This window comes from Dendrobates tinctorius, unplaced genomic scaffold, assembly GCF_039654945.1.
Source record: "Dendrobates tinctorius isolate UK_male_01 unplaced genomic scaffold, ASM3965494v1 ptg000203l, whole genome shotgun sequence".
NCBI classification, from domain to species: Eukaryota; Metazoa; Chordata; class Amphibia; order Anura; family Dendrobatidae; genus Dendrobates; species Dendrobates tinctorius.
In genome coordinates this window covers 27,244,708-27,271,459 of record NW_027361870.1, presented here as the reverse complement: position 1 = coordinate 27,271,459, position 26,752 = coordinate 27,244,708, and the positions used below count along the sequence as shown (strand labels likewise).

Sequence of the window (26,752 nt, the reverse complement as noted above, 5' to 3'; positions counted from 1 at the left end):
CGTAAATAGGATTTTAAAAAAATGGGAAGAGGACAATTAAGTACATGATATAGCTGCAGAAGGTAGAAGAAAAGAAAACTAGACTTTCTACTGGGGTTTTATGGAAGCTACAGATGGGGCACGCTGATGAAAAGCATGATGAGCTACAAGAGGTTGTGCAGCATCTGTAGCCGCAAAGCTGTGGCTGGGGCGCCCACTGATGACAGCCCAGCCCCGGAGGACGGGCACAGCGCTCTGCTCGGTCTGCAGTCTGTCCCGGGGTCCTCCTGGGGGAGAGGGGGATGGGTGGAGCACTGCTGCTGATGAGGGAAGCGAGGGTGGAGCCCTTCATCTGAGCGCAGGGCAGGGTGGCTGCTGGGCTCCCAGTCTCCTGCAGAGGTCGCTGTGGCGCTGGCTCTCCCCGCCCCTCTCCGGGAAGAATCAGTGCAGCTGTTGCTGTGTCTGAGGCTGCGGATTCCTCCAGTCCACTCCCTTCATTTCATCCCTGCTCCGAGCTCAGGCGGCTGCCATCCTGCAGGCTCCACACTCCAGTGCATTCCAGGTAATGGCCCCCGCTGTACTGCGCTTCTGCCGTGGACTGATGGGAGGATAGTGCTGGTGGGGGGATGCAGAGGGGGCTCCGCGCTGCAGACAGACCTGGATCACGCCGCATCCATACAGGGCTGTGTTCTGTATAGGCGGTGATGGAGGGCTGGAGGCTCCTGGCTGCAGTCTGCATCATTGCAGTGCAGCAGCACAAGCGCCCTCCTCTGCTCCAGGGAAGAAGACGTCAAGGAGGGGCTTGTGGGGACCGATCGCAGGAGGCGCCCCCCTGGGAAGGGGCTGTGGTGTGCTGCTGGGTGTATGGGATAACGGTGCAGGCACAGGCGTGGGCCAGGGGGCATGGATGTAGTGTGCGTGCGTGCATGGATGTAGTGTGTGTGTGTGTGTATGTAGTGTGTGTGTGTGTGTGTATGTAGTGTGTGTGTATGTGTGTGTATGTGTGTGTATATGTGTGCATGTATGTAGTATGTGTGCATGTATGTAGTGTGTGTGCATGTATGTAGTGTGTGTGCATGTATGTAGTGTGTGTGTATGTAGTGTGTGTGCATGTATGTAGTGTGTGTGCATGTATGTAGTGTGTGTGTGTGTGTGTGTGTGTGTATGTAGTGTGTGTGTGTGTGTGCATGTATGTAGTGTGTGTGCATGTATGTAGTGTGTATGTGTGTGCGTGTATGTAGTGTGTGCGTGTATGTAGTGTGTGCGTGTATGTAGTGTGTGTGTGCGTGTATGTAGTGTGTGTGTGTGTATGTAGTGTGTGTGTGTGTATGTAGTGTGTGTGTGTATGTAGTGTGTGTGTGTATGTAGTGTGTGTGTATGTAGTGTGTGTGCATGTATGTAGTGTGTATGTGTGTGAGTGTGTGCGTGTATGTAGTGTGTGTGTGTGTATGTAGTGTGTGTGTGTGTATGTAGTGTGTGTGTGTGTGTGTATGTAGTGTGTGTGTGTATGTAGTGTGTGTGTGTATGTAGTGTGTGTGTGTATGTAGTGTGTGTGTGTGCATGGATGTAGTGTGTGTGTGTATGTGTGTGTATGTGTGTGCATGTGTGTGCATGTATGTAGTGTGTGTGCATGTATGTAGTGTGTGTGCATGTATGTAGTGTGTGTGCATGTATGTAGTGTGTGTATGTAGTGTGTGTGTGTGCATGTATGTAGTGTGTGTGTGTATGTAGAGTGTGTGCATGTAGGGTGAGCAGTGCTGCACATCTGTGCCTGATCTTCGGGTTATATAAGCACAGGGGTCTCAGGGCTCTCTGTGTGTGCTACTATTATTCCAATTGGTCAGTGTTGGATTGTTGCCCCTTTGCTTGTTACCCCCTGGTTTTCTGCCCCCCCATCAACAGGTTTCCATCTTTCCTCTTTGTAATCCCAGTGATTTTCCTCCTTTTTAGCCTGTACAGGTGGATAGTAGTCCAAATACACAGATGCCACTGCATGGGAGCCCTTTATATGGTGTCTCAGGGTGGCATCCTTTTTGTGGTACTGCATATAAAAATCCTCCAAAGTATTTGGGAAGGAAGCACCTGGGTGTCTGAGATTCAATGCAGTACGGGGTCCTGCATGTGCGGATGCTGAGGATGATGCAGCACTATGCAGCAAACTGACAAGCCCAGTGTGTTGGCTGCAGTTCACATGGCATCTGCTGGTGTGCCCAGTACAACCCCACCCAAGGAGGCTTATAGCCAGTACTCCTCCTCCTCTACTGGCCAAGCTGTGCCTGTTGGTGAGCATTCCCTTGATTTCCCGCAGTAGTAATATAGGAACTCTGTGCACTGGCTGTAATGTGTGCAGCCCTGTAATGAAGGCGATGGGGTTGGTTAATTACAGTTCTGCAGATTTAATGCGGTCAAATGGAAGTGAATTCAGCCCTAAGGTCTAGGACATTAACCATTCAAATTCCAGAAGTTTACGATAGGGGTGATTGGTATTTCTAGACTAGTTTTTGCAGTTTGGGCACATATATTGGTAGCGGTGGGTGGGATGATGTACAGACGTGTTCTTGCTTTATGATGCCATTTTCTCTTGCATCTTTGTCTAAATCCACAATTAACAAGTAGAATCGTTTCCATCAGACATCTTGATGTTCAGCGTTACTGCATGAAGTTTTCGTTGACCGGGTGCTGAGAGAGCGCTAATTTCACCGCTATCTCTGCTAAAGAACTAATGGATTCCACCAACACGCAACTCCTTGGGAATTCTGCACCTGTCTTGTAGGAATGTAGGGGATACGCATGTGTCGACGGTGGATGGACGGAGTTGTTCTCAGGCGTGGCAGGATGTATGGAATTCCTCGCACAACTTCCATGGCATCTGTAAGCACGGATAAGGAGCAGAAGCATGACATTTCGGAAGATTTACTTCTAAATTAGGCTGCTGAATAGGTCCTACCATGGCTTCTCAATTGTATTTTTTTTTTTCGACTGGGGCCTTGCCAGCCAGAGTACAATTCATGGACTGACAGTAGTCATAAACTATGCCAGCTTTATAAAAATTACCTGAATTACTTCACCATCAATGGGGGGCGCCCTACCTCTGAGAAGCACTGGTACAGCGCCTACAGTGTGTACACATGTAGCTGGGCTATAGGACATTTTGGCTTTAGGGTTACATGTCCGCGGGCTGTTTAATAGGTTTCTTTACTATATTGGAATCTGTTGGTATCTACATGAACAGACTGGGTCTTTGTACCCGCCTGCATTGGTGCCCGTACTATTCTTGTGTGACTTGGGATGGATCTGTTTCTATACGTGCCCATTGAGAGACAAATAGTGGAAATTTACCACCAGCTCTCAGGTACGGTATGTTATTGGAATTTGCAGCCTGCCTCGTTGGTGATGCACGGAGGGAGATTGTGAAGAATGCCAGGCCGCATATGGTGGCGGTGACAGAAATGATTATTAGTTTTGTAAGGGAATGTGCACACTACTTTTTTTTTTTTTTTTTTTTTTTTCTTAAGCGCTCACAAATTGAGTTTTCTAGGGGAAACCATTTCAGGAAGCTCTCCTTCTTTTGAGAAGTTTTTCGAGGAGCGTTTTATTTGCTTTTTTTTCTTTATTTTTGCGCAGCCTCCTGCTTGGACAGTATTTAGGAGTAAATACCAGTTCTGAGATGTGACGCACTTTATATACCGTACTTTTTCCCACCAGTCGTTTTTGTAAATCTGAAGTGGTGGGGGGAGAATGATCAAAAGATAGAACAGATGAACAGCAGAGTGGTTTTTGTAATACAAATGAATAGTAAGAGTCTCTACCAAGCCTATTTTGAGTGATTTCTCACTTCTTTTTTTATGGAGGGTGCACATGTTGCAGATGGATTGGGTTTTTGCCGAAACGCACTTCAAACACCCCTGTTTGCTTAGGTACGATAATTACTGTGAATGTAAATGAACGAGTGCTTTTAATGTCTGTGCACCAGAAAAATTGGGGAAAATCCAAATTTTGTCAGTTAATGAAGACTGCAGACACAACGCTGAAACATATGTATTGTTTCTGTTTTTTGGGGTGTTTTTTGTGTTTAAGTCTTGTATTTTTTACCACACACTTTAAATTTTTCCAAAACACGAAAAACTTTGAACTTGACCTGAAGATTTCAGTCAAGATTTCTACATTGTATAATAGATGCCACAAACCAGGGATTAGCATTGGTTTTGGGGATGTCTGGTCACTTATGGGAAAACAACGCTCAAGTTTTTCTTTTTATAAACGATCAAATCTCGTGGACGTCTGTCTAATAGAAACACGTCACCACTTCTGGATTTATCACCCATTTCTGGTTTTGGCTTACAAATACTGAGGTAAAAATCTCATCAAATAGTAAGTGTGACTGAAGCCTTACACAACAAGTTTCTATGCGGTTTATTAGACACACTTGGTTTTTTAATGACGCGTCTCCTATATATTACGGTATTTATTAGATGTCAGCCATTTGATAATGTCTTATGAGGCAATTATGATCGTAGCAACCGATCTTGGGATGAGTCTTCACCCAGGAAGATAAGGAAAAGCTTGTATCGTCTTTGGCGGGGACATTGTTCAAAATGTCTACAAGAAAAGCCAGGCCTTGTTTCCCATAGCAACCAGTCACCGCACAGCTGTAAATTTGTATTCTGCCATTGCAAAATGAAAGCTGCACTGTGGATGTCATGGGCAATAAGGTAAGTTTTTTTCATGACAGTGCTTCATGCCATTTTTTTTTTTTTTTTTTTTCTTCAGCTAATGATGAATGATCACATCCGAAAGGAATTGGTGGCATAAATGAAAGACTTAAAGGGATATTCCCACCTCCAAGATTGTGTATTAGTTGTAGTAATATTAGCAAATACCTCCAATTAGAAATGTAGTATAGTTCCTCTGATTCGCTATGTTGCTTACCCCATGTGCAGGGCAATGCTGTAGCTTAGGTGTTACTGGTTGTAACCGTGGATACCTGAACTCCAGCAGTGCCCTGCACATGAGTTAAGCGACATAGCAGGTAATGACAACTATACTACATTTGTAATTGGAGGGATTTCCTAATATATATTATTATTCCTACTATATGTTGGGATAGGATCTTGGAGATGGGAATATCCCTCTAATTTTATCCTTTCTTCAGGATGGGTCTGAAAACGGCAAGTGAGCTTGTAGCCTATGGTTGTATATGGCTCACGCACAGAGCCTTCATGGAGCATTTACCCCAGTAGGTAATCGGGAATGGTCATTTACTGATTATCTGCTGGTGTAGACATGCCTGCCACCACCCAACCATGAGCAAAACGCTTGGTCGTCAGGCAACCATATACCGTAGTTTGTCGGCAAAAGTATTATCATGATCACAACGCTCATTGTAAATGGAGAATGATGTGTTACTGTGAGGGGAACAGAACGATTTTGTATGTGATCATTCTGTCCTCATGTTTTGGCGTAGTCGACTGATGCATGTTAGTTGTCCATTGCACAGCCATTAGTTCAGACGTTTGCATTAGCCGTATATCTGTCATCGGTACAGTTTGCCATCCGTCTATTGGTTAGAAAAGAATATCCTTAAAGGGAACCTGTCACCAGGTTTGGCCACTGTGGGATGCGGCCACTGCCTTTCAGGGCTTATCTACAGCATTCTATAATGCTGTAGATAAGCTCCCGAGGCGACCTTTAAGATAAGAAAAATAAGCTAGATAATACTCACCGGGAAGGGGGGGGGGGGGGCATTTTGCGGTCCGATGGGTGTTGCAGGTCCGGGTCCGGCGCCTCCCTTCTTTTTGTGATGATGCCCTCCTGATTGATTCACAGGCTCCCCGACATCGCACTCCTGCGCAGGCATACGTCTCTGCTCTGAGGGCAGAGCAAAGTACTGCAGCACGCAGGCGCTGGGCCTCTGACCTTTCCCGGCGTCTGCGCACAGCATTTATTTTGCTCTGCCCTCAAGAGGGCAGATAAGTACGCCTGCGCAGGAGTGTGATGTCGGGAAGCCTGTGAATCAATCAGGAGGGCATCATCACAAAAAGATGGGAGGCGCCGGACCTTCGACAACCATCGGATCGGACTGCACTGGACCACCCCTTGGGTGAGTATAATAAAACATATTTTTCTTATCTTTCAGGCCGGACCGGGGGCTTATCTACGGCATATAGAATGCTGTAGATAAGCCCTGAAAGGCGGTGGCTGCATCTTATTTGGCCAAAACTGCAGACAGCTTTGCTTTCATTTATTTTCGTCACCTAGTAGTTTAGATCAGTAAGGGTATGTCCACACAACTTTTTTTTTTTTTTTATATATCTTGACTTATTTTATGTAATTGTATTGTTAATGTTTCCTGAAGCATTTTAACATTTTTCTTAGGAGTTTTTCTTTTTCTTTCTTTGCCATATCTTTGCCTAAAAAAAGCTATAAGTGGAAGCCTTTTTTTTTTTTTTTTTTTTTTTTTGTGTGACATATAAAGTGAGCGCCGCGCTGCTGCATAAAACACCGGATAAGCCGGCAGGTCACTTTTGGTGGAGTTTGGTGTCGTTGGAAGCTTAAAGCGGTTAAAACTGTTAAAAGCCTGAACATATGAACTGCAAAGTGGTTTTACAATAGAAATGATTAGAAAGTCTTATATTTTTTTTAAGTTTTTCTTTTCCAGCGTTTTTCAAGAAATAAACAAAAAAACGATATCCTTTATAGTTTTCTCAATTTTTATATAACCTTACGATACCTACAGAAGCCTCTAACTTTACCTGCTCTGTTAGGTGGCGTACAACTTTAATGACAACGTATTATGGAAACAATTGGTCCATTTACAGGGGGACTAGGTGTACCCCTTACTTGCAGAACTGAGTCTTCTCGTCAACTTTTGAGTAGATGGCCTTTGTTGGGTCAAAATCAGAACAGACGGGATATCACAGCATGAAAACGTCATGTGGTTGTAACTTAATAACAATTTGTCGTAATCTCTATGGCCGGGTTCATATTGCGTTTGTGGGCAGCGTTTAACGCATCCGTTACATAGCGGCATTAATGCTATGTAACGGATGCGTAAACGCACCCATAGACTACAATAGACGAGCGCATCGCCAACGCATGTCATAATCGGCATGCGTTCGCGATGTGCCATCATTCTATGACGGACCCTCGGACGCTGTCTACAGCGTTCGGGGGTCCGTCACCGATAGCACAGATGGGGAAGCTGCGCTAGCGTGATCGCTAAACGCGGTCACAATATGACAGTAGCGGTAATGCAGCCTGTCAACGCTATGCGTTGAACGGACTGCAATAACGCAATGTGAACCTGGCATCATCCTGACTTTTTTAACATTGTCAGCTTGTATTAAACAGCGGCCGTTGTGTTAGATAAAATATATTTATAATGATATACCAAAATGGCAGCTGTTATATATTCATATATCTACATTACACTGGCGCTGTCTTGGGTGTATAAGGCCTGTTTCACACTTCCGTTTTTGTGTCCGCCAAACGGATCCGTTTCCGTTTTTTTGACGGAAACTGATGCAAACGGATCCGTTTTTTTGACGGATCCGCGGTAACCGCTAATGGAAGTCTATGGGACAAAAAAACGGATCCTGCAAAAAATTGGCGGATCCGTTTTTTTTACGGAAACCAACGGATTTTGACGGATTTGAAAAAACGGAAGTGTGAAACAGGCCTTAGGTAACACAAGTCAGTCTGTACTGCTGACGGATTTTATATTACTGTTTAACTTAGGCAAATTACGGTAAACACGGCTAAATGTTTTTCTTTGCTTTCCTTTGATAATTATACAGATGAGTTATGGTTACTACTAATAATGCTTTTCTGATTGGACTTCCGTGCCAAGTGCTTGTCATAGCTGTGGTGGGGGGGGCTAAAGAATGCCTCTTGTTTGTATGAAGGGAGGCTGTCATCAGCAATGGCATTAAACATGGTTACGCTGACATCAAAGGTTATCTCTACACGTTCATTAGCGAGGATGACAAATTTGCATTAGACTTGAAATATTTTGAAAGGGCACTTAGGAGTGAGACGGAGAAGTCTTGGAAATAAACTGAACATACGTCAGGTTTTTATGATCCTTGTCTTATACCGTTAGAGGGCATATTGCAAAGTTGGTGTAGATTTAATTACTAGAGATCAATTTACTATCCCAAGAACTGTATCTTATTGCCTTCTCGTTTTGGAGACTGAGATTTTGTAGACAAGGTCAATGGTAGGATGTTGGCTGACTTTCGACAAACTGGCCCTTGTCGTAGATCTTGTCACTATGGCTGCAATATTTATTCTTTTACATATAGACATGACTTAAATTAAAAGTTGTTTATTTTTTAACTTCTTTGAGGCACGTTGCTTTCACTGCAGGTTTTTAAGTCCTCTTCCCTCACAAATTATAAAAAATTGTATTTGTTACTCATAGTTGAAGGGGTTGTCCGGGCACAATACCATCCCTATGATGAGTCATTAATATCATGACATTGGGGGTCCGACACCTGTTAACCCAACCGATCAGCTGTGATTTAAGCAAGGCACAGTTCAATTCAGTGTGTAGCAGCCAATGCCTAGTACTGCTCATCAGTTGCTATTTTTTTTTTTTTCTTTATGGGATGTGTTCTGCAGTACGCGTCAGCGACAACTACAAATTACTTTGCAACTCTGTTCAAAGTATTTAAAATCTGGCTGCCAATCTGGTATTGATCACTGTAACTTTAACATCAACCTAATTTAAACAATAGGATATTTTAAGGACTTAAATAACACCTGTGAACGTTATAATGGGGGGGCATACAGTTTGTAATTGGGCTTAGTAAAACCTTAAAGGGGTTTAGCACTACTAGGACAGCCACGTTTCATACCCCACTCTTGGTCTCTATAAAATAAAAAAGCCTATATTCCTCTCTTGTGCTGGGGCTGTTCCTGCGGTTGTTGTGACACGTGACCCACGATGCTCAATCAGAGCTGGCGATCTGTCCTCATGTTTGGACAAATTGAACATGAAGAGGAAGTCAGAGATCAGCTGCTGCCCAGACTTCCTTTTCAATTTGTCCGAAGACGACAACAGTGACACCATCGCTGATTGAGTGCCGGGGTCATGTGTCACAACAACAGCACTGTAGCTCGGCGAACTGCTAGTGCCAACACCACGGGAACGGTGCTGGCACGGGAGGAGAGTATAAGCTTTTTTTTTTTTTTTTTTTTTCATAATGCTACCAAGCGTGTGATATGACAAGGAGTTGTCAAAGTAGTGGACTACTTCTTTAAAAGGAATCTGTCACCTATTTTTTGGCATATAAGATGCAGCCACCGCCATCAGGGGCTTATCTACAGCATTCTGTAATGTTGTAGCTAAGCCCCCGATGTAACCTGAAAGATAAGAAAAACGAGTTTAGATTATACTCACCCGGGGGCGGTCCGGGTCCGATGGGTGTTGCGGTCCGGTGCCTCCCATCTTCTAGCGATGACATTCTCTTCTTTGCTTCCCGTCGCGGCTCCGATGCATGCAGGCATACTGCTCTGCCCTGTTGAGGGCAGAGTACTACAGGCGCCGGACCAGGTCAGAGGTCCTGCGCACTGCATTACAGAATGCTGTAGATAAGTCCCTGATGGCGGTGGCTGCATCTTATATGCCAAAAAATAGGTGACAGATTCCCTTTAAGCTTAATAATATGGCCCCCATTATAACTCTAACGGTTTTTCTTAAAGTCCTTAAAATATCCAGCTGTTTAAATCACGTTTAAGAGTAATTACAAAATTTTAGTTTTTAATTTTTTTTTTTTTCCCCATACCATTATAAGAAAAAAAAATATATTTGAAATTTTGCAAAATAAACCTCATGTTGGGCTGACAATTTCTGTTCTGCAGAGATCACTCTTTCAGTAGGCCTATTCTTTATCATAGGCAGGATTGCAATGACTGGTCACACTATTCACAGGAGGTGATGATCATGGCTCTACTTCTCCCCTCCCTGCACCATGACCTCAGGACAGGTCACAGAGCAAGCCCACAGTACTTTCCTATTGGAATCAGTCAACATACTCACACTATTGTTTTCTAAGCATTTGTTTCAGCTACAAAAATCAATCTGTTAGGGAATTGTCACAATGTTTATTTTGCACTTGGATTGTAAAGTGAATTTACATCAAAATCATCAAATACTCTTTGTGGATTTTGAGGCAGATCTATTCCCTGTACACACACCCAATAGTTTACAGCCTGTCTGGTATGGGGGGTTTAATTTCTGGTTGCTATAGATTTCTGCACTTAGGACCCACCATGGCTTTTGTGCATAAAACAGTTCAAAAAGTGTCACTTTTGCCAGTGGTGACTGAGATTCCAACTTTATTTTTTCCTGAGCAAATTTGGGACCATTGACTATGGGGGGAAAAAAAGCTCTTTAAAGGGTATTCCCATCTCCAAGATCCTAGGCCGATATGGAGTAGGTGTAATATTTAAATTAATAATGACAAATATCTCCAATTAGAAATGTAGTCTTGTTCTTGAGATTCGCTATGTCACTTACCCCACTTGCAGGGCCCTGCAGTAGCTTGGGTATCCATGGTTACAGCCATTCATATAGTGACAGACCACTCTTAGTGGTCGTAACCATAGATACCTAAGCTCCAGCATTGCCCTGCACATTGGGTAAGCGACATAACGACTCTCAACATCTACACTACATTTCTAACATGGAGGTACAGTATATGCTAATATTATACCTGCTATATACTGTATTGCGAGAGGATCTTGGAGATGGGCATACTGCTTTTAAATCTTATATCCATGTGGTAATTGTAGTGACCTTCCGGGAGTGCGGTAAGGCCTCACACTTATGGGCTGTATAACGGTTCGGTACAATTGCACTTTAAAGTTTCATTGTACCATTTCCTTTAACCATAGCCATAACTGTACTAATTAGTATGAAGTTTTTTTTATTTTGCGTAGTTGACATTACTAATTACTGTATATGATCCTTTGAGGAATTTATAAAATAATGTAGTGATCTAAACAGTTTAATACGTCCAAAGGCACAATGAACCGCTAAATAAAATGCAGAAAATAATGTATGCAAAAATGCTTGAAGTTTTACATGCACTCGTTTGGGGGGGGGGGAGTGCTGCCAAAAGTGTGTGCCGGTGGGCTTTATTAGAGTCGGCTAAGTTGGCCACTAGTATGGCTCCCAGAAACCAGCTGACTTTGCTGGAGAAAAACATTGTCTTTGCAACAGCGAAGCCCTTGGCCGACACCGAGGGTCTCTTGGTGGGTGACCTTCATATTTTAAGTTTGTTTACAAAGGTTGTATGGACAGGTCTTGTCTTCATGAGACAGCCTCTTATTCATGGACTGGTGACATTATGTATGCGCATATCTTTCAGTGATGGGAAACAGGCTAAGTGCTGTAGATTAAGGAGAAGATCCATGCGTTTCTATTGCTGCTTTCCCTAATGCATTCCTTTCCCTGTACCCACTCAGAGCGCTGTCTGTTTCATGTCAGCAGCCTGCATTTCCGCTCTGCACACTAATATGCAATTAGATACGACTCTTCCTCTGGTCCCATAGTACTACACCACATGAGGTGATGGTGTCGCAGCCTCAAATACGATACAATACTCCACACTGCTTTGGTTTGTCTCCATCTAACAACTTGATTTTTTTTTTTTTATTAAATAGGATATACTTTATATTTTGATTCAAGAATTAGACATGGGTATAGTGCAGTGATTCCCAGTATCATTGTTATTATTATACTGCGCTACACATCTTCAAGGAGCCTGAAAAGGGTGTGTGTGTGTATATGTATGTGTATGTGTGTGTGTATGTATGTATATGTGTGTGTGTGTGTGTATATATATATATATATATATATATATATATATATATATATATATATATACACAGTATATATTCGTTCAAGATTATCTAGCAATGTGAATAGCCCTTTATTCCTTTATCACTATTAGATCCATACAATCTATAAGTCCAAATGCAGAAGGCTTTTTCTGTTGTGGATTCTACCACTAAAACATGTTTTCAACATTTGCATTGATAAACCTTATCCACTGCTATTGCACTCTAAAATTCTACCGATTTTGTGTGGAGTTGGCAACAAAAGTCGTCAGCAAAACCTCCACTTCTCCTTCAGTTTTATATGGAGGTTCACGAAAGGTTCTTTCCATGTCAATTAGGAAAAAATAAAAATAATGTTGCTCATGGGGGGGGGGGGGTTGTGTAAGGCTGCTCTGCATTATTACCCTGTGAGCAATGCCCCTTTGTAAAGACCAAAAAAGTAACACAAAATAAAAGAACAAATCTCTTCAACCTTAAAGCAAAAAAAAAAAACCCCAGAAAAATACCCAGGGGAGCAGCTTGAATACAATAGGTGCATAGTTGGCAAACTTTGACTCGGTTAGACCAGAATTCTAATTTAGAGAGAGGTTGATGGATGGCGAGAGGTGGATATGAAGCATATGAGTAAACTCTGGATGGATACGAGACCTGCATGTCCACCGACTTAGAAACAACTAGTCACCCAACGTTTCACTATCATAAAGAGAAAGCTATTATCACAACTTGAGATGGATCAACTGCACTGCAGATCCACCCCACATGAAGACCTGGAAGAACATGTGCAATCCCCTGAAAATCCAATCCTTCAACTACAGAACACTGCAGCTGATCTGAAACAGAAGATCTTAGATAAACTAAATACCATCAATCAGGGCTGTGGAGTCGGTAAGCCAAACCTGCGACTCCGACTCCTCCTCAATTTCCCTTACACCAGCTTCGACTCCGACTCCCACATATATTGCTTATATTTAAGTGAAAAATTTATTGTAGCACAATGTGAACATCAGACATTTAATCATTTCTATGATCCAATAATCAAGATATTTAGAACATAATATCTATTTATTGGAATACAACTTTAGAACACAACTGTAATAAGTTGTAAATATGTAATACACTGTGTACATGTATACGGTACAGACCAAAGTTTGGACACACCTCATTCAAAGAGTTTTCTTTATTTTCATGACTATGAATCTACAATTTTCATTCTGAAGGCATCAAAACAATGAAGTAACACATATGGAATTATATAATTAACAAAAAAGTGTGAAACAACTGAAAATACTGTGTCTTATATTCTAGGTTCTTCAAAGTAGCCACCTTTTGCTTTGATTACTGCTTTGCACACTCTTGGCATTCTCTTGATGAGCTTCAAGTGGTAGTCACCAGAAATGGTCTTCCAACAGTCTTGAAGGAGTTCCCAGAGATGCTTAGCACTTGTTGGCCCTTTTGCCTTCACTCTGCGGTCCAGCTCACCCCAAACCATCTCGATTGGGTTCAGGTCTGTTGACTGTGGAGGCCAGGTCATCTGGCGTAGCACCCCATCGCTCTCCTTCTTGGTCAAATAGCCCTTACACACCCTGGAGGTGTGTTTGAGGCCATTATCCTGTTGAAAAATAAATGATGGTCCAACTAAACACAAACCGGATGGCATAGCATGCCGCTGCAAGATGCTGTGGTAGCCATGCTGGTTCAGTATGCCTTCAATTTTGAATAAATCCCCAAAAGTGTCACCAGCAAAGCACCCCCACACCATCACACCTCCTCCATGCTTCACTGTGGGAACCAGGCATGTAGAGTCCATCCGTTCACCTTTTCTGCGTCGCACAAAGACATGGTGGTTGGAACCAAAGATATCAAATTTGGACTCATCAGACCAAAGCACAGATTTCCAGTGGTCTGATGTCCATTCCTTGTGTTCTCTAGCCCAAACAAGTCTCTTCTGCTTGTGGCCTGTCCTTAGCAGTGGTTTCCTAGCAGCTATTTTACCATGAAGGCCTGCTGCACAAAGTCTCCTCTTAACAGTTGTTGTAGAGATGTGTCTGCTGCTAGAACTCTGTGTGGCATTGACCTGGTCTCTATTCTGAGCTGCTGTTAACCTGCAATTTCTGAGGCTGGTGACTAGGATGAACTTATCCTCCGCAGCAGAGGTGACTCTTGGTCTTCCTTTCCTGGGGCGGTCCTCATATGAGCCAGTTTCTTTGTAGCGCTTGATGGTTTTTGCCAATGCTCTTGGGGACACTTTCAAAGTTTTCCCAGTTTTTTAGACTGACTGACCTTCATTTCTTAAAGTAATGATGGCCACTCGTTTTTCTTTACTCAGCTGCTTTTTTGTTGCCATAATACAAATTCTAACAGTCTATTCAGTAGGACTATCACCTGTGTATCCACCAGACTTCTGCACAACACAACTGATGGTCCCAACCTCATTTATAAGGCAAGAAATCCCACTTATTAAACCTGACAGGGCACACTTGTGAAATGAAAACCATTTCCGGTGACTATCTCTTGAAGCTCATCAAGAGAATGCCAAGAGTGTGCAAAGCAGTAATCAAAGCAAAAGGTGGCTACTTTGAAGAACCTAGAATATAAGACAGACAGTATTTTCAGTTGTTTCACACTTTTTTGTTAATTATATACGGTAAGTGTTAATTCATAGTTTTGATGCCTTCAGAGTGAATCTACAATTTTCATAGTCATGAAAATAAAGAAAACTCTTTGAGAAGGTGTGTCCAAACTTTTGGTCTGTACTGTGTGTGTATATGTGTATATATATATATATATATATATATATATATATATATATATATATATATATATATTACACACACACACACTATGACTTATCTCGGCTAAGATAAAGCCTAGATCCTCAGGCCACATTCACACTATGGGCGTAGCCAGGATCAAACCTGGGGGGAGGGGCAGAACCTCATACTGTTACGCAGAATTTCATACTGCACACCTCAGCTGCTTCAGAACCTCATACTTCACACCCCTACACTTGAAAATAAAGCCTGCACCTTAAGAAGATGCGGTGATGAATGCAGTCTATTTATTCTGACTATCTGTTGATGTTACTGAAGACGAGCAATGCCTGTCCTGGGCGTCCTTTTGGGCAGCTATGAGGTGTACCTGACTGGTGCTAAAAAAAAGGAGTGTTAGTCTGTGTGCTACCCGGCTTTCATTCTTTTTCGTACAGATATGATATGGATAGACAGATATAGATAAATGGATATATAGATAAAAGCAGATTAGAAATCTGCTCTGCTATTGAAAACATTATCTGAGCTCAAAAACCTTTCAGGTGATGCGGTTTTTTAAAAAGCTGATCTGCTTTTTCAACTGAAAAACATATCCTCAAAAAATGCTGTGTGTGAATGTAGCCTTAGATCAGGAATAGAACAGCCATTTATAGGACATTTCATAACTTTCCCAAATTCCTATGAAAAAATATTCAGCATATTCTGCATTGAACTACTGTACCCAATTTATTATATATTTTAGGAGTCGGTCCATTTTATACCGACTCCAACTCGACTCCACCAACATGAGCTCCAACTCCACAGCCCTGCCATCAATACCAGAGATCGACTGAAAAGGCTCAGCAAAGAAACACCACCAGACAGTATGCTAGATGCCAATAGAGCAATTGCATAAATACCTACTACCACCATAACTCAAACTAATAAACTGATCTATGCTACTGCCTCAGCAATCATGGAAATGCTTGGCTATAAAACCAGCAAGAACAGAAGTATGTGCCCCCCTTGGAAAAGAAGACTCGAGACTAAAATCAAGGTGACACGAAGGTGAAGTCAGCCAACTAACAGAAATACAGAAGGGTGTAAAGATCAAGAATAAGACCAAGCTGGACAAGTACAAAGGCCTGACCCCAGCTGAAGCCCTAGAGACTGCTAAAGGCTCACACCTTGCAAGACTAGGGAGATATACTAGAGAAGCTGAGGCCAAGAAGATAAATGCCCTGTTCTCCAAAGAACCATCTAAAGTGTACTCCCAACTACAGAATAACAGCACAAAGGCAGCAATTCCACCAATAGCAGAGACTGAACAATACTGGAAGAACATATGGGAGAAGGAAAAAACACACAACACTGGTGCAGTGTGGCTGCAAGATCTGAGAAACACAGCAACCACCTAGAGCATGAACCAGTCACCATTACAGAAGCAGACATCCAACAGCTGGTCAAGAACATGAAGAGCTGGACAGCACCTGGCCCAGACATGATCCACACCTACTGGCTAAAGAAATTAAGAGTGGTACATGAACGCATAGCAAAGCAGATGAACCAACTGCTAGAAGAAGGCCACCACCCAGCTTGGCTAACGCAAGGTAGAACAGTGCTGATCTTTAAGGGTCCTCACAAAGGAACAGTTCCATCCAACTACCGCCCAATAACCTGCCTTACAACAACATGGAAACTCCTGTCAGGCATCATAGCCACCAAGCTACAGAACCATATGAACCAGTATATGAATCCAGCTCAGAAAGGTATTGGGACCGACACCAGAGGCTCTAAGCACCAGGTCCTAGTAGATAGAACAATTTCGGCACAGCCTGGATTGACTACAGGAAAGTCTATGACTCAATGCCACACACATGAGTCTGTGAATGCTTGGCTCTCTACAATGTCAACAGGAAATTAAGAACCTTCCTCAGAAACTCAATGGGGCTATGCAGAACAACATTGGAAGTCAACTCAAAACAACTAGCACAAGTGACCATCAAATGTGGCATATACCAAGGTGATGCTTTGTCCCCATTGCTGTTCTGCATAGGCTTGAACCCCCTCAGTCAGATAATTAAAGAGTCTGGCTGTGGATACAAGTTCAAGAGTGGAAGCACCATCAGCCACCTACTCTACAGGGATGATAGAAAATTATTCAGGATTGAGAGTCCTCAGTAGTAGAAAAATATTCAGGATTGAGAGTCCTCAGTAGTTGATACCTTTTAATGGCTAACTGAAAAGATGGTAACACATTGCAAGCTTTCGAGACTACTCAGGTCTCTTCATCAGGCTAGACTAATACAAAATCTGAAGTCACATATTTATGCATAATACAGCCTAGAAAAAATGCAATAGATAAGACAAGTGACGTGAAGCAGAACTATCAATATGGGAGAGGGAGAAACATAAATATAAACATTGGACCAGTTCATAGATAAGGAGTCTGGATTTTTTATGGTCCTCTGATTGGGGTCTAGTTCTGTGTTGTGATGCCCCCACAAGGTTTTAAAAGGAAATTCCTTAATTGATGTAAAAAGACACAAATCCATGCCACACATTCATTCCAGCACTGAGTGTCAAAGTTCGTCATAAATTTGTACTCCCAAACTCGTCTCTCTCTCTGAGAATTGAAGTTACCTTTCAATACCAGTAATTTCATATCCACGTTGCTGTGATCAGGGATACAGAAATGTTTTGCCACAGGTAGATCCATTCTTTTTTCTCATTGTGTGACGATGAGCATTCATCCTTGTTTTAAGCTTTTGCCTGGTCTCCCCCACATACAGACCCCCAGTTCGACATTTAGTACAAATAATTAAGTACACCACATTAGATGTAATGCAGGTGAAAGTACCTGGGATCTTGTAGTCCTGATGTGAGTTGGGGATCTTTATCTTGTCCGCGGTCATTATAAATGGACAGGTTTTACATTTTTTCTGGTTGCAAGGAGAGGTACCTGCAGCTGTTGGAGAGGACAGGGAGCTTCTGACAATGATGCTTCTTAAATTTGGGGGCTGCCTAAAACACAGCAGTGGGGGGTCTGGAAAAATGGATTTTAATCGGGCATCTTTTTGTAGTACAGGGATATTAAGCTGTATGCGAAAAACGAATGAGACATCAATTCACTGATTCACCTGACAAGGATCTACAGTGAAAACATCGGATGTCTTTCAGACTGGAGAAGTGCGGTAGGTTGGTAATGGCGAGGCAAGGTAGTCAAAACTGATGGAGTGTAATTACCAGCAGGGCACATAGCAGTTGTACAGACATGCTACAAGTACCTCGGCATCCCACATAGGAATGCATTGTTCTGCTTACTTTCCGCATGTGGCTGTGCCCACCATGCGTAAAATAAGCGGAACAGTTGCGGATGGTACCCACGGTCCGGAGGAGAGGAGACTGTCCTCCGGGCTGTGGGTACCATATCCCTGTAAGGCTATGTGCACACGTTGCAGATTCCGCTGCGGGTTTTTCCACGCGGAAACACAGGTAAAACCGCAGGTAAAGTGACCTGCGGTTTTCCTGCGGTTTGGTCTGCGGTTTTGCCCTGCGGTTTCACACCTCTACTATGTTAAAGGTGTGAAACTGTTGCGGAAACCGCACAAACAATTGACATGCTGCGGTTTGAAAACCGCGCGGAAAAAAACGCACCGTGAGCACAGCGTTTTTGAAACCCCATAGGGTTTCATTGTACTGTACCATGTCAGTGGAACTGCTGCGTTTCCGCAGGGCCAAAACCGCTGCGGAAACGCAGCAGATTCCGCACCGTGTGCACATAGCCGAAGACAGCAATGATAATAGATGTGGCAGTGCCAAGTGACAGCAACATCAGAAAGAAGGAATATGAGAAATCTCAAAGGAGAACTGGAGAAGATGTGGAAGGTGAAGGCAACAGTGGTGATGGTAGCATTTGTAGCTATTGTGCTAATTTAGGGGTCACTGCTCCAACAGATCCCAGGAGCAACATCTGAGCTCTCTGTCAAGAAAAGTGCAATGCTGGGAACAACTAAGGTCCTGTGCAGAACCCTCCCAACTCCCAGGCCTCTAGTAGAAGACACAAGAATGAGAAAGGACAACAAGACCACATGGAAAGAACCTTTTGTGAACCTCCTTATAAAACTGAAGAAGTGGAGATTTTGCTGCCGACTTTTGTTGCCAATTCCACACAAAATCGGTAGCATTTTAGAGTGCCACACCAGTGGATAGTGTTTATTAATAAATTGAAAGTATGCCAGCTCACCAGTAACCTCTGCAGGTCCTCGGAACTCCGTGTAGAAAAGTGTAAAAAAGAGTTGTAGGCTTCAGCTGCGTAAAAATTTTTACTTTAATAGATCATGTTAAAATACACATAACGAATGTGCTCTCCAAACGTGCCAACATAACGGACAGAGGCTAAGCGTTTCGATCTTTGTCCAAGCAAAGCGTAGCCTCTGTCCGTTAAGTTGGCACGTTTGGAGAGCACATTCATTATATGTGTATTTTAACATGATCTATTAAAGCAAAATGTTTTATGCAGCTGGAGCCTACAACTTTTTCTAGGATGTATTAATGCAAACGTTAAAAACATGTACCGTTTTTGTGGCAGAATCCCCAGCAGAAAAAGCCTTCTGCATTTGGCCTTATAGGCAGGGCTGTGGAGTCAGAGTCGGAGTCGTGGAGTCGGAGTCGGAGCTCATTTTGGTGGAGTCGGAGTTGGAGTCGGTATAAAATGGACCGACTCCGACTCCTAAAATATATAATAAATTGGGTACAGTAATTCAATGCAGGATGTGCTGAATATTTTTTCATAGGAGTTTGGGAAAGTTATGAAATGTCCTATAAATGGCTGTTCTGTTCCTGATCTAAGGCTACATTCACACACAACGTTTTTCCTGTGTTTTTTGAGGATACGTTTTTCAGCTGCAAAAGCTGATCATCTTTTTAAAAAACTGCATCACCTGAAAGGTTTTTGAGCTCATAGATAATGTTTTCAATAGCAAAAGCAGATTAGAAATCTGCTCTATCCATATCTGTCTATCCATATCGTATCTGTACCAAAAAGAATGAAAACCGGGTAGTACACCAATATATATTCTGTTCTATCTAAATATCTTGATTATTGGATCATAAAAATGATTAAATGTCTGAGGTTCACATTGTACTACAATAAATTTTTCACTTAAATATAAGCAATATGTGTGGGAGTCGGAGTCATGGAGTCGGAGTCGGAGTCGGTGTAAGGGAAATTGAGGAGTCGGAGTCGCAGGTTTGGCTTACCGACTCCACAGCCCTGCTTATAGGTATTGTCTGGATCTTAATACTCACTCTACTTGATAATCTTAAACGAGCGTCTTTAAAAACGCTCTCATCATGATTATCTCTCCATGTAAACAGGCTGTTGATGATTGAGCAAAATATGCATGCATCGGGTAAAATGATGATTTGTGCAGTACAACATCATCGTTCTCAGCGGTGCATCACCGTGTAAACAGATCATGTGCCTCCAAAGTCTATGGCAGCCTATACGCATTGAGCGGTCTAGTAAAGATTGTCTAGTGCGCATCGTTAAAGGGAATCTGTCACCCCTTTTTTGAGATATCATATAATGATATCATTCAATTGTGTGTCACATAAAGATTCTCTTAGTACTTTTGCTTCCCCCTGACCCCGCACCTTTCATGCATAAATACCTTGTTTATATCGGTTCAGATGTATGTAAACTGCTGCTGTCCGGTCCGCTGGGCGGGGCTTATTCACCTGCTCCCCCCTCCCTGTCTTGCTCTACGCATTTCTTCTTGTGTAGAGCGAGACGGGGGGGGTGAGCAGGTGAATAAGCCCCGCCCATCGGACCGGACAGCGGCAGTTTACATACATCTGAACCGATATAAAAAAAAAGGTATTTATGCATGAAAGGTGCGGGGTCAGGGGGAAGCAAAAGTACTAAGAGAATCCTTATGTGACACACAATTGAATGATATCTCAAAAAAGGGGTGACAGATTCCCTTTGACTGCGGTCTGCTTGTGTAAACGGGCATTTAAACGACTGCCCATCAGTAACCATTTACTGATTGGCAGTCGTATATAGCACATGCAGTCTTGCTGTTCTTCTATACCAGCTGGTATACTGGGTTGGTCGGCATTGGTAACATGAGACTGCATATTAGGTTAGTAAACATGAGCAGAGATTTCAGTACAGGAGCACAATATAATGGAAGGTTCATAAAGAGGGTGGTGAGGACTGCGTTACACTCTTCTGACAATTGCTGTTGTTAAAATAATTAAACATGATTTTATAGTTGTCCTATTGTGGCTGCAGTTCCTTTTGGTTGGGTATCAAAAGGTTAATAGTAGGGCCGGTCCATAATGGAAAGATGTATTGTGCTTCTCTGGGCAGTTATAAGAATAGCAAGGTAGAGGTTGTCCACTACTTTACAGTATGACCTGTCCTTAAGACCTACCCGGCATCCCCTCCGATCAGCTGTTATCAGAGCGGCCGCTGGTGGGAAGTACTCACATCCACTGCCGACGCAGATTAAAGCTGATTGGTGGGCATGCCGGGTGTCGGACCCAGACCGATCAGATATTGATGAACTATCCTAAGGATAGGTTATCAGTGCTAAAGTAGTGGACAACCTTCTTTAAGTGTTGGCAAGTGAATAAGTAAGGACACCCTCTGGTCAAGGTGATCTTCACGTTTTAGTGTGAGAAGTCAACAGAGACAGCAGTGAAGGAGAGAAGCGGCAAAATCTAAGAAGCATTACATCTGTGGCGGCGGATGACTCTCAGCAGGCCGGTTGTGGAAGTGAACGGTCAGCAACTTTATTAGAGTCCCTAAGGATCTCTAGGAACACAAGTGTCAGCCAAGTCTTGGACGTTGCGGGGTCCGAGAAGAGACTTGTCAGCAAGGCTGGGGCACAGTCGGTAAAGTGACAGCCACAGGCGGTTCATAGATTGTAAGGTTGTGAGAAGGGCCCTCATTCCTTTTGGTACCTGAGTTATGCTGTGATGCCTATAAATGTAAACTGCTGCAGAATAAGTTGGCACTATACAAATTATTATTCCTGAAAAAGTGGACTGAAAGATAGTGATCACTGACGGGCTCAGCTAGTGTCATTATTGCTAGGAAAATTGGAAGTCCCTAAGGCTATGTGCACACGTAGTTTTCGGTGGTGCGGATTTTTCAGCGCGGATTTTGGAAAAACCTTTTGGTTAGGCTGCGGTTTTACACCTCTACAGTGGATTCCGCACAAAGAATTGACATGCTGCGGGTTACAATCTGCAGCAAATCCACGCGGAAAAATCCACAGCATGTGCACAGCGTTTTTGGTTTTCCCATTGGAAACAATGGTACTGTACAACGCAGCAGAAACTGCTGCGGACCCGCAGGGCCAGAAACGCTGCGGATCCGCACCAGAATCCGCGCCGTGTGCACATAGCCTAATCTGTTCTGCAAAGTCTCACCAACAGTGCCCCTGAAGATGTGTGCTGGAGACGGGTCACTGTTTTGTAGCCTAAAGAACGATGGCTGCATCTCCTGTTGTTTTTTGTGTGCAATTCCATCTGTTAAAGAGGAGTTTGTTTTTATGGCCTGTTGTGGTTTTGTGGGGTTGCTGGGTGTCTGAGCCGTGCAATGCGTGGGGGACCAGAGGAGCTGGCAAGTGTCCATCATGGTAACTGGTACTCACTGAAACCGGCCCCTGTTTTTCTGTAGCGGGGCGGGATGTGGGAAAAGAGTCCCTCGTATTCGGCTACCGCCCCGAGCCCCGTTACAGGTACGTGATGACATTGGTTATCAGGAAGAAAGATTTAGGCCTCTGTCCACATTTGCACGAAAACGAGGTTCTCGGCAAAACCCAACACCCCTGATTGTACGTCGCTGAGGTCTGTGCTGCCTTGAATGGAGTAATTTTGCCGGATATTGTAGGAAACAGAATAATAATGAAACATGACACAGCAATGCCCACCACACAATTTTCTTTTTTCTGTAAATAGAAATCGGGCTGTATACTTGTTGGGTCTGTCACTTGCCATAAATGTGTAATTTCCCAGTGTAAATGCCACAGTGCTCCTGAAGCTTTTGTACTGGATCCATTGCTGAGATCTGAACATCTCCCTGAATTTTATTACAGTAACTGGTTTTATTACCGAATGGGTATAGTCCTCCACGGACGCCTTCAAGATGACCACGCCCTGTTGACAAACAAGACTAAATAAATTGTTCGCTGTATAAAAATCTTGTATTCAGTTGGCGGTGTGCTAGCCCTGACTGGATGTAAGATTGCGTGCCCTGTCTTATGGGTGTTATACCCGAAACATTACTTCTGCACCTGCTGCGGTGTGATCGCTGGATATGAGATGCTCCTAATAAATCCTATTAGAGCTTCTTTATGTGCCTTCCTCTTATCTGCTGCACCCAGACATGTGCTGTCACATGAAAACCTAAAAGCTAGAATGCCCCTTAGATTAGTCTAGCAGCGCAGGTGCTGTTCTCGTCTCTGGCCGGTGTCATGGCAGTGTAGTCGCGGGCTTGCTGCTGTAAGGTGTGGCTCCATCCCCTAGGACTTTGGCTGCTCCAGCTGCACAGAGGATGGAGGTTTTCCGAAGGGCTGCACCAGAAAATGACATAACAGCATGAGTAATTTCCTACAAATCCCTGGTGCACGTTAATGCGAAAGCCACTCGGAGCGCAAATCATTTCACATTTACTTCTAGAAATCTTAAGACTAGCATTACTGTGTATGATGGAGGCGGATGTCATTCTGAGGGATGGGGTCTCATCCTGTTTTCAGTAAGGAAGGAGCAGATCCTGCATGGACGGTAGGACTGTAGTGTACAGGTCAGTGCATACTGACGGCTGCAGGGGCGCACCGGGGAGCTTACAGGTGGCCTGCATACTACTGTCCTACGGAATTATAGAATCCATTGGGTGTTTTACATTTGGAAACACACAAGTATGTGAATCATGTTTTAATTTATTTTTGCTCCCCCTCCCCCCTCCGATCTCAATGTATATGGTATATTTTAACAATGGAAATCAATGGCCAGTGTACGTCCTTGTATGCCATTCATTGAAATGCTCCCAGTCTGCACATGCGACGTGCCTGGAAAAAAATGTAGATGTAGCTGTACTGGTTCACTGAGTTCAGTGCAAGATTACCAGGTGGAGGGCACAGAGGTCAAGACTATATAGAGTAAATAGCTACACTTTTCCTGGGATGTTTCTTCAGCTGCTGCTGGTTTGCAGTGAAGGCAGCCAGCCGGGCTTCATGGGACGCAGCATCACTGCTCTGCTAGATGGAGGATGTTAACCTTCAAGTGACCTTTAAGGCTGTTCTGCAGAGCATTATGTCCATGCAGGGCTGCAATGTCCTCAGCACTAGGTGACCTATCACAGCTGTTAACTCTGTCATCTGAATTTTAATTCGCACTGTAGTATTTAAATTGTTTCTTGAATTAGATCTGATTTTTTTTTTTTTGTGCTAAAATTACCATTTTTTTTTTTTAGTCTTAAAATGTTTAGCTTTTTGGCAAAATATTACATATACTTTATCGGACAGAGGAAAACGGTAAAAGGCGTAAAAAGTCTGCGAGCGTTTTAGAAACTTTTATGTTCCAGAACGGCAATTTTTGTATTGTTGGTGCACATTCGCACTGATTTTTTTTTTTTTTTTTTTTTTTTGTAGCACAGATTCAGTGCAAAAATTCACACGCACAAAAATTTTTAAATTCTGTTTTTCCATTCTTTTAAATTGAAAAACCACACTTATTGTGCACACGTTGCATTATGTTCCGTTTTTAAATCGCTGCAAAATGTGCAGTTTTTGTCAACTTTTGCTCTAGTTTCTGACCGTACCACCAGCAGAACACCTTCATGAACACGCCGCCGCCGGGGTGAGCCGAATGATTCACTGACCGCTGACATCTTTGTACAGGAGGAGCGCATGTGCAATTTTAATGTGACCGCTGCTATCTGTCTGCACAAAATGGCAGTGTCTGATTTACTGCGCCTGTGCGAATTCCGCGAAGTGAATCATTCGGCTGATCCCGGCGGCAGATGCGCGACGTGTCTACAGGCAGGCAGAGGAAGCCAGTTGCAATAAAGGGGTTTTCCCACGAATGAATGTTCATTTTAAAAATTGTCTGTCTGACTGTGTACGGAGCATACCTCATCTCCTGGGCAGGGGAGGAAGCAAAAGACAATACTGACATTACAGAAGGGGATCACAGAGGATTCATTTTGTGAGGTAAAATATTTCACTGATTGTTCTTAAACAATATTTTACCTCACAAAATGAATCCTCTGTGATCTCCTGCTGTAATGTCAGTATTGTCTTTTGCTTCCTCCCCTGCCCAGGAGCTGTGGTATGTTCTGTACACAGTCAGACACAGGAGTGAAAGAGACAGCACAGGGGAAGACAGCTCAAACGGGACAGCACATGAGGGGAGAACACAGCACAGGAAGGGGGGAGACTCTCAACGCTGCAAAGCCTGCCCCCATCGTGACATTACCGCCCTCCCGATGCGATAGCCTCCATCTAGTGCATAAATAGATAACAAAGATGCTCCTATACTTTGCAATGTTAAGCAGGGGAAGAGCACTGGTGCCAGCCGTGTGCAGTATGCGTTTTACATGGACCCATAGACTTGTATTGGCCTTCGTCATCCCTGGCTGCTGGAAAAAACGGACAAGTGACTGGTTTTTCATGGACACACAGTCCTTGTAAGAAAAAAAAATAATGGACGTGTGAGCAGCCCCATGGGTTCTGATGGGTACGTGTGGGATCTGTCCAGTAAGGTGGGAAAAAACAGCTTGTCACTTGCGTTAATGTAAAAGAAAAAATTAATACCTCTAGCTTGACCACTACCGCAATGTTCCATGTACAAAGAATGGCAAAAAATGTCCAGAAACATCTGACCGCTGCATATAGCACGTCAGTAAGCCACAACAAAAGAATGGTGCATGAGAAAGTTCCTGTCTGCGGCCAGTAAGATCTCTATCATGTCAGGGGTCTGCTTAAAGTGTTCATTTTGCGTTTGAAAGTCAAAATATGTTCTAGCTGCCAAAACCATGAAACCAGCCCATCAATCTGTGTCCTTGTAATGTATCAGGAAGCCTACATCTAAGAATAAAAACCTTAATCTATCTGGGGACAAGGATGTCTCGGAAAACTTTGCCACTTGTCTGGTACAATTGGATAATATTGTCCAGAACACTCGTACATGGAAGCGTAGTCCTCACCTGAAGGGCACGTTGTACTGTCTGCAAAGCTGGCTGTGGAAAATTAGGTGCGTGACACAAAGGTTGAATTCCTTAGTTCCTTGCCAAGGAATGTCCACCTAAATTCTGCTTTACTCTGGATTAAATACATTGTAATCAGATGAGATAAACTTGTCATTTACTTCCCAATGACTGATAAACTGGCACCTAAAATTAGGCGGCATTTCGGACTTGAAGCCCATGTTTGGCATTGGCAAGAGCTCATGCGAGTACCAACTCATTACCATTTTAGAGCAGTGGATGACTGCACTTAATGAGTTTACATCCAACACCCTACTATGGACTAACAGCTACTGGTATTCCATGTTAATAAAGGAAACCATGTAGTGCATTTTTTGGGGAAGGATGTCCCTGTTTAATCTAGTATAGCGAGACTGCATTATTCCACACTGATGGAAGAAAAAGTTTAATGACTGAAACCAAAACCCTCTTGGCCATGTGTAGTGAGCCCAGCACGTACAACAAATTATCTTTTTGAATTTTCTTGAACAGAAGACTGTCTGCTGTCTTTAGACTGGTGACAGATCTCTTTGACATACAGACCTAGTTGTCGTAATAGCCATGACCAGGTAGTTGCCACAGTGGAGTGATTTGTTTATACACTGCTCAAAAAAATAAAAGGTAACACTTAAACACAATGTAACTACAAGTCAATCACACTTCTGTGAAATGAAGTCGTGTTACAAAGCAACACTGATTGTGAATCAATTCCTTCTGCTGTTGTGCAAATGGAACAGACAACAGGTAGAAATGATAGGCAATTGCGAGCAAGACAATCCCAATCGTAGCAAGACAATCCCTATAAAGGAGTGGTTCTGCAGGGGGTGACTGCAGACCATTTCTCTGTTCTCCTTTTTGGGTGTTTTGGTCACTTGCATTTTTTCACTGCTCTCATCCCTAGAGGTACAGTAGCATG

The 26,752-nt window shown here is 43.2% G+C and overlaps 1 protein-coding gene across 1 annotated transcript in view; it reads left to right on the top strand.

Moving 5' to 3' along the window:
• Positions 1-356: 356 nt before the first annotated feature.
• SPTBN1 (spectrin beta, non-erythrocytic 1) overlaps positions 357-26,752 on the top strand; it is a 247,019-nt gene continuing 220,623 nt past the window's right edge. Inside the window, exon 1 of the mRNA XM_073553919.1 lies at positions 357-541. The gene's annotated coding sequence lies outside the window, so the exon portion shown is untranslated. The remainder of the gene's footprint in view (positions 542-26,752) is intronic.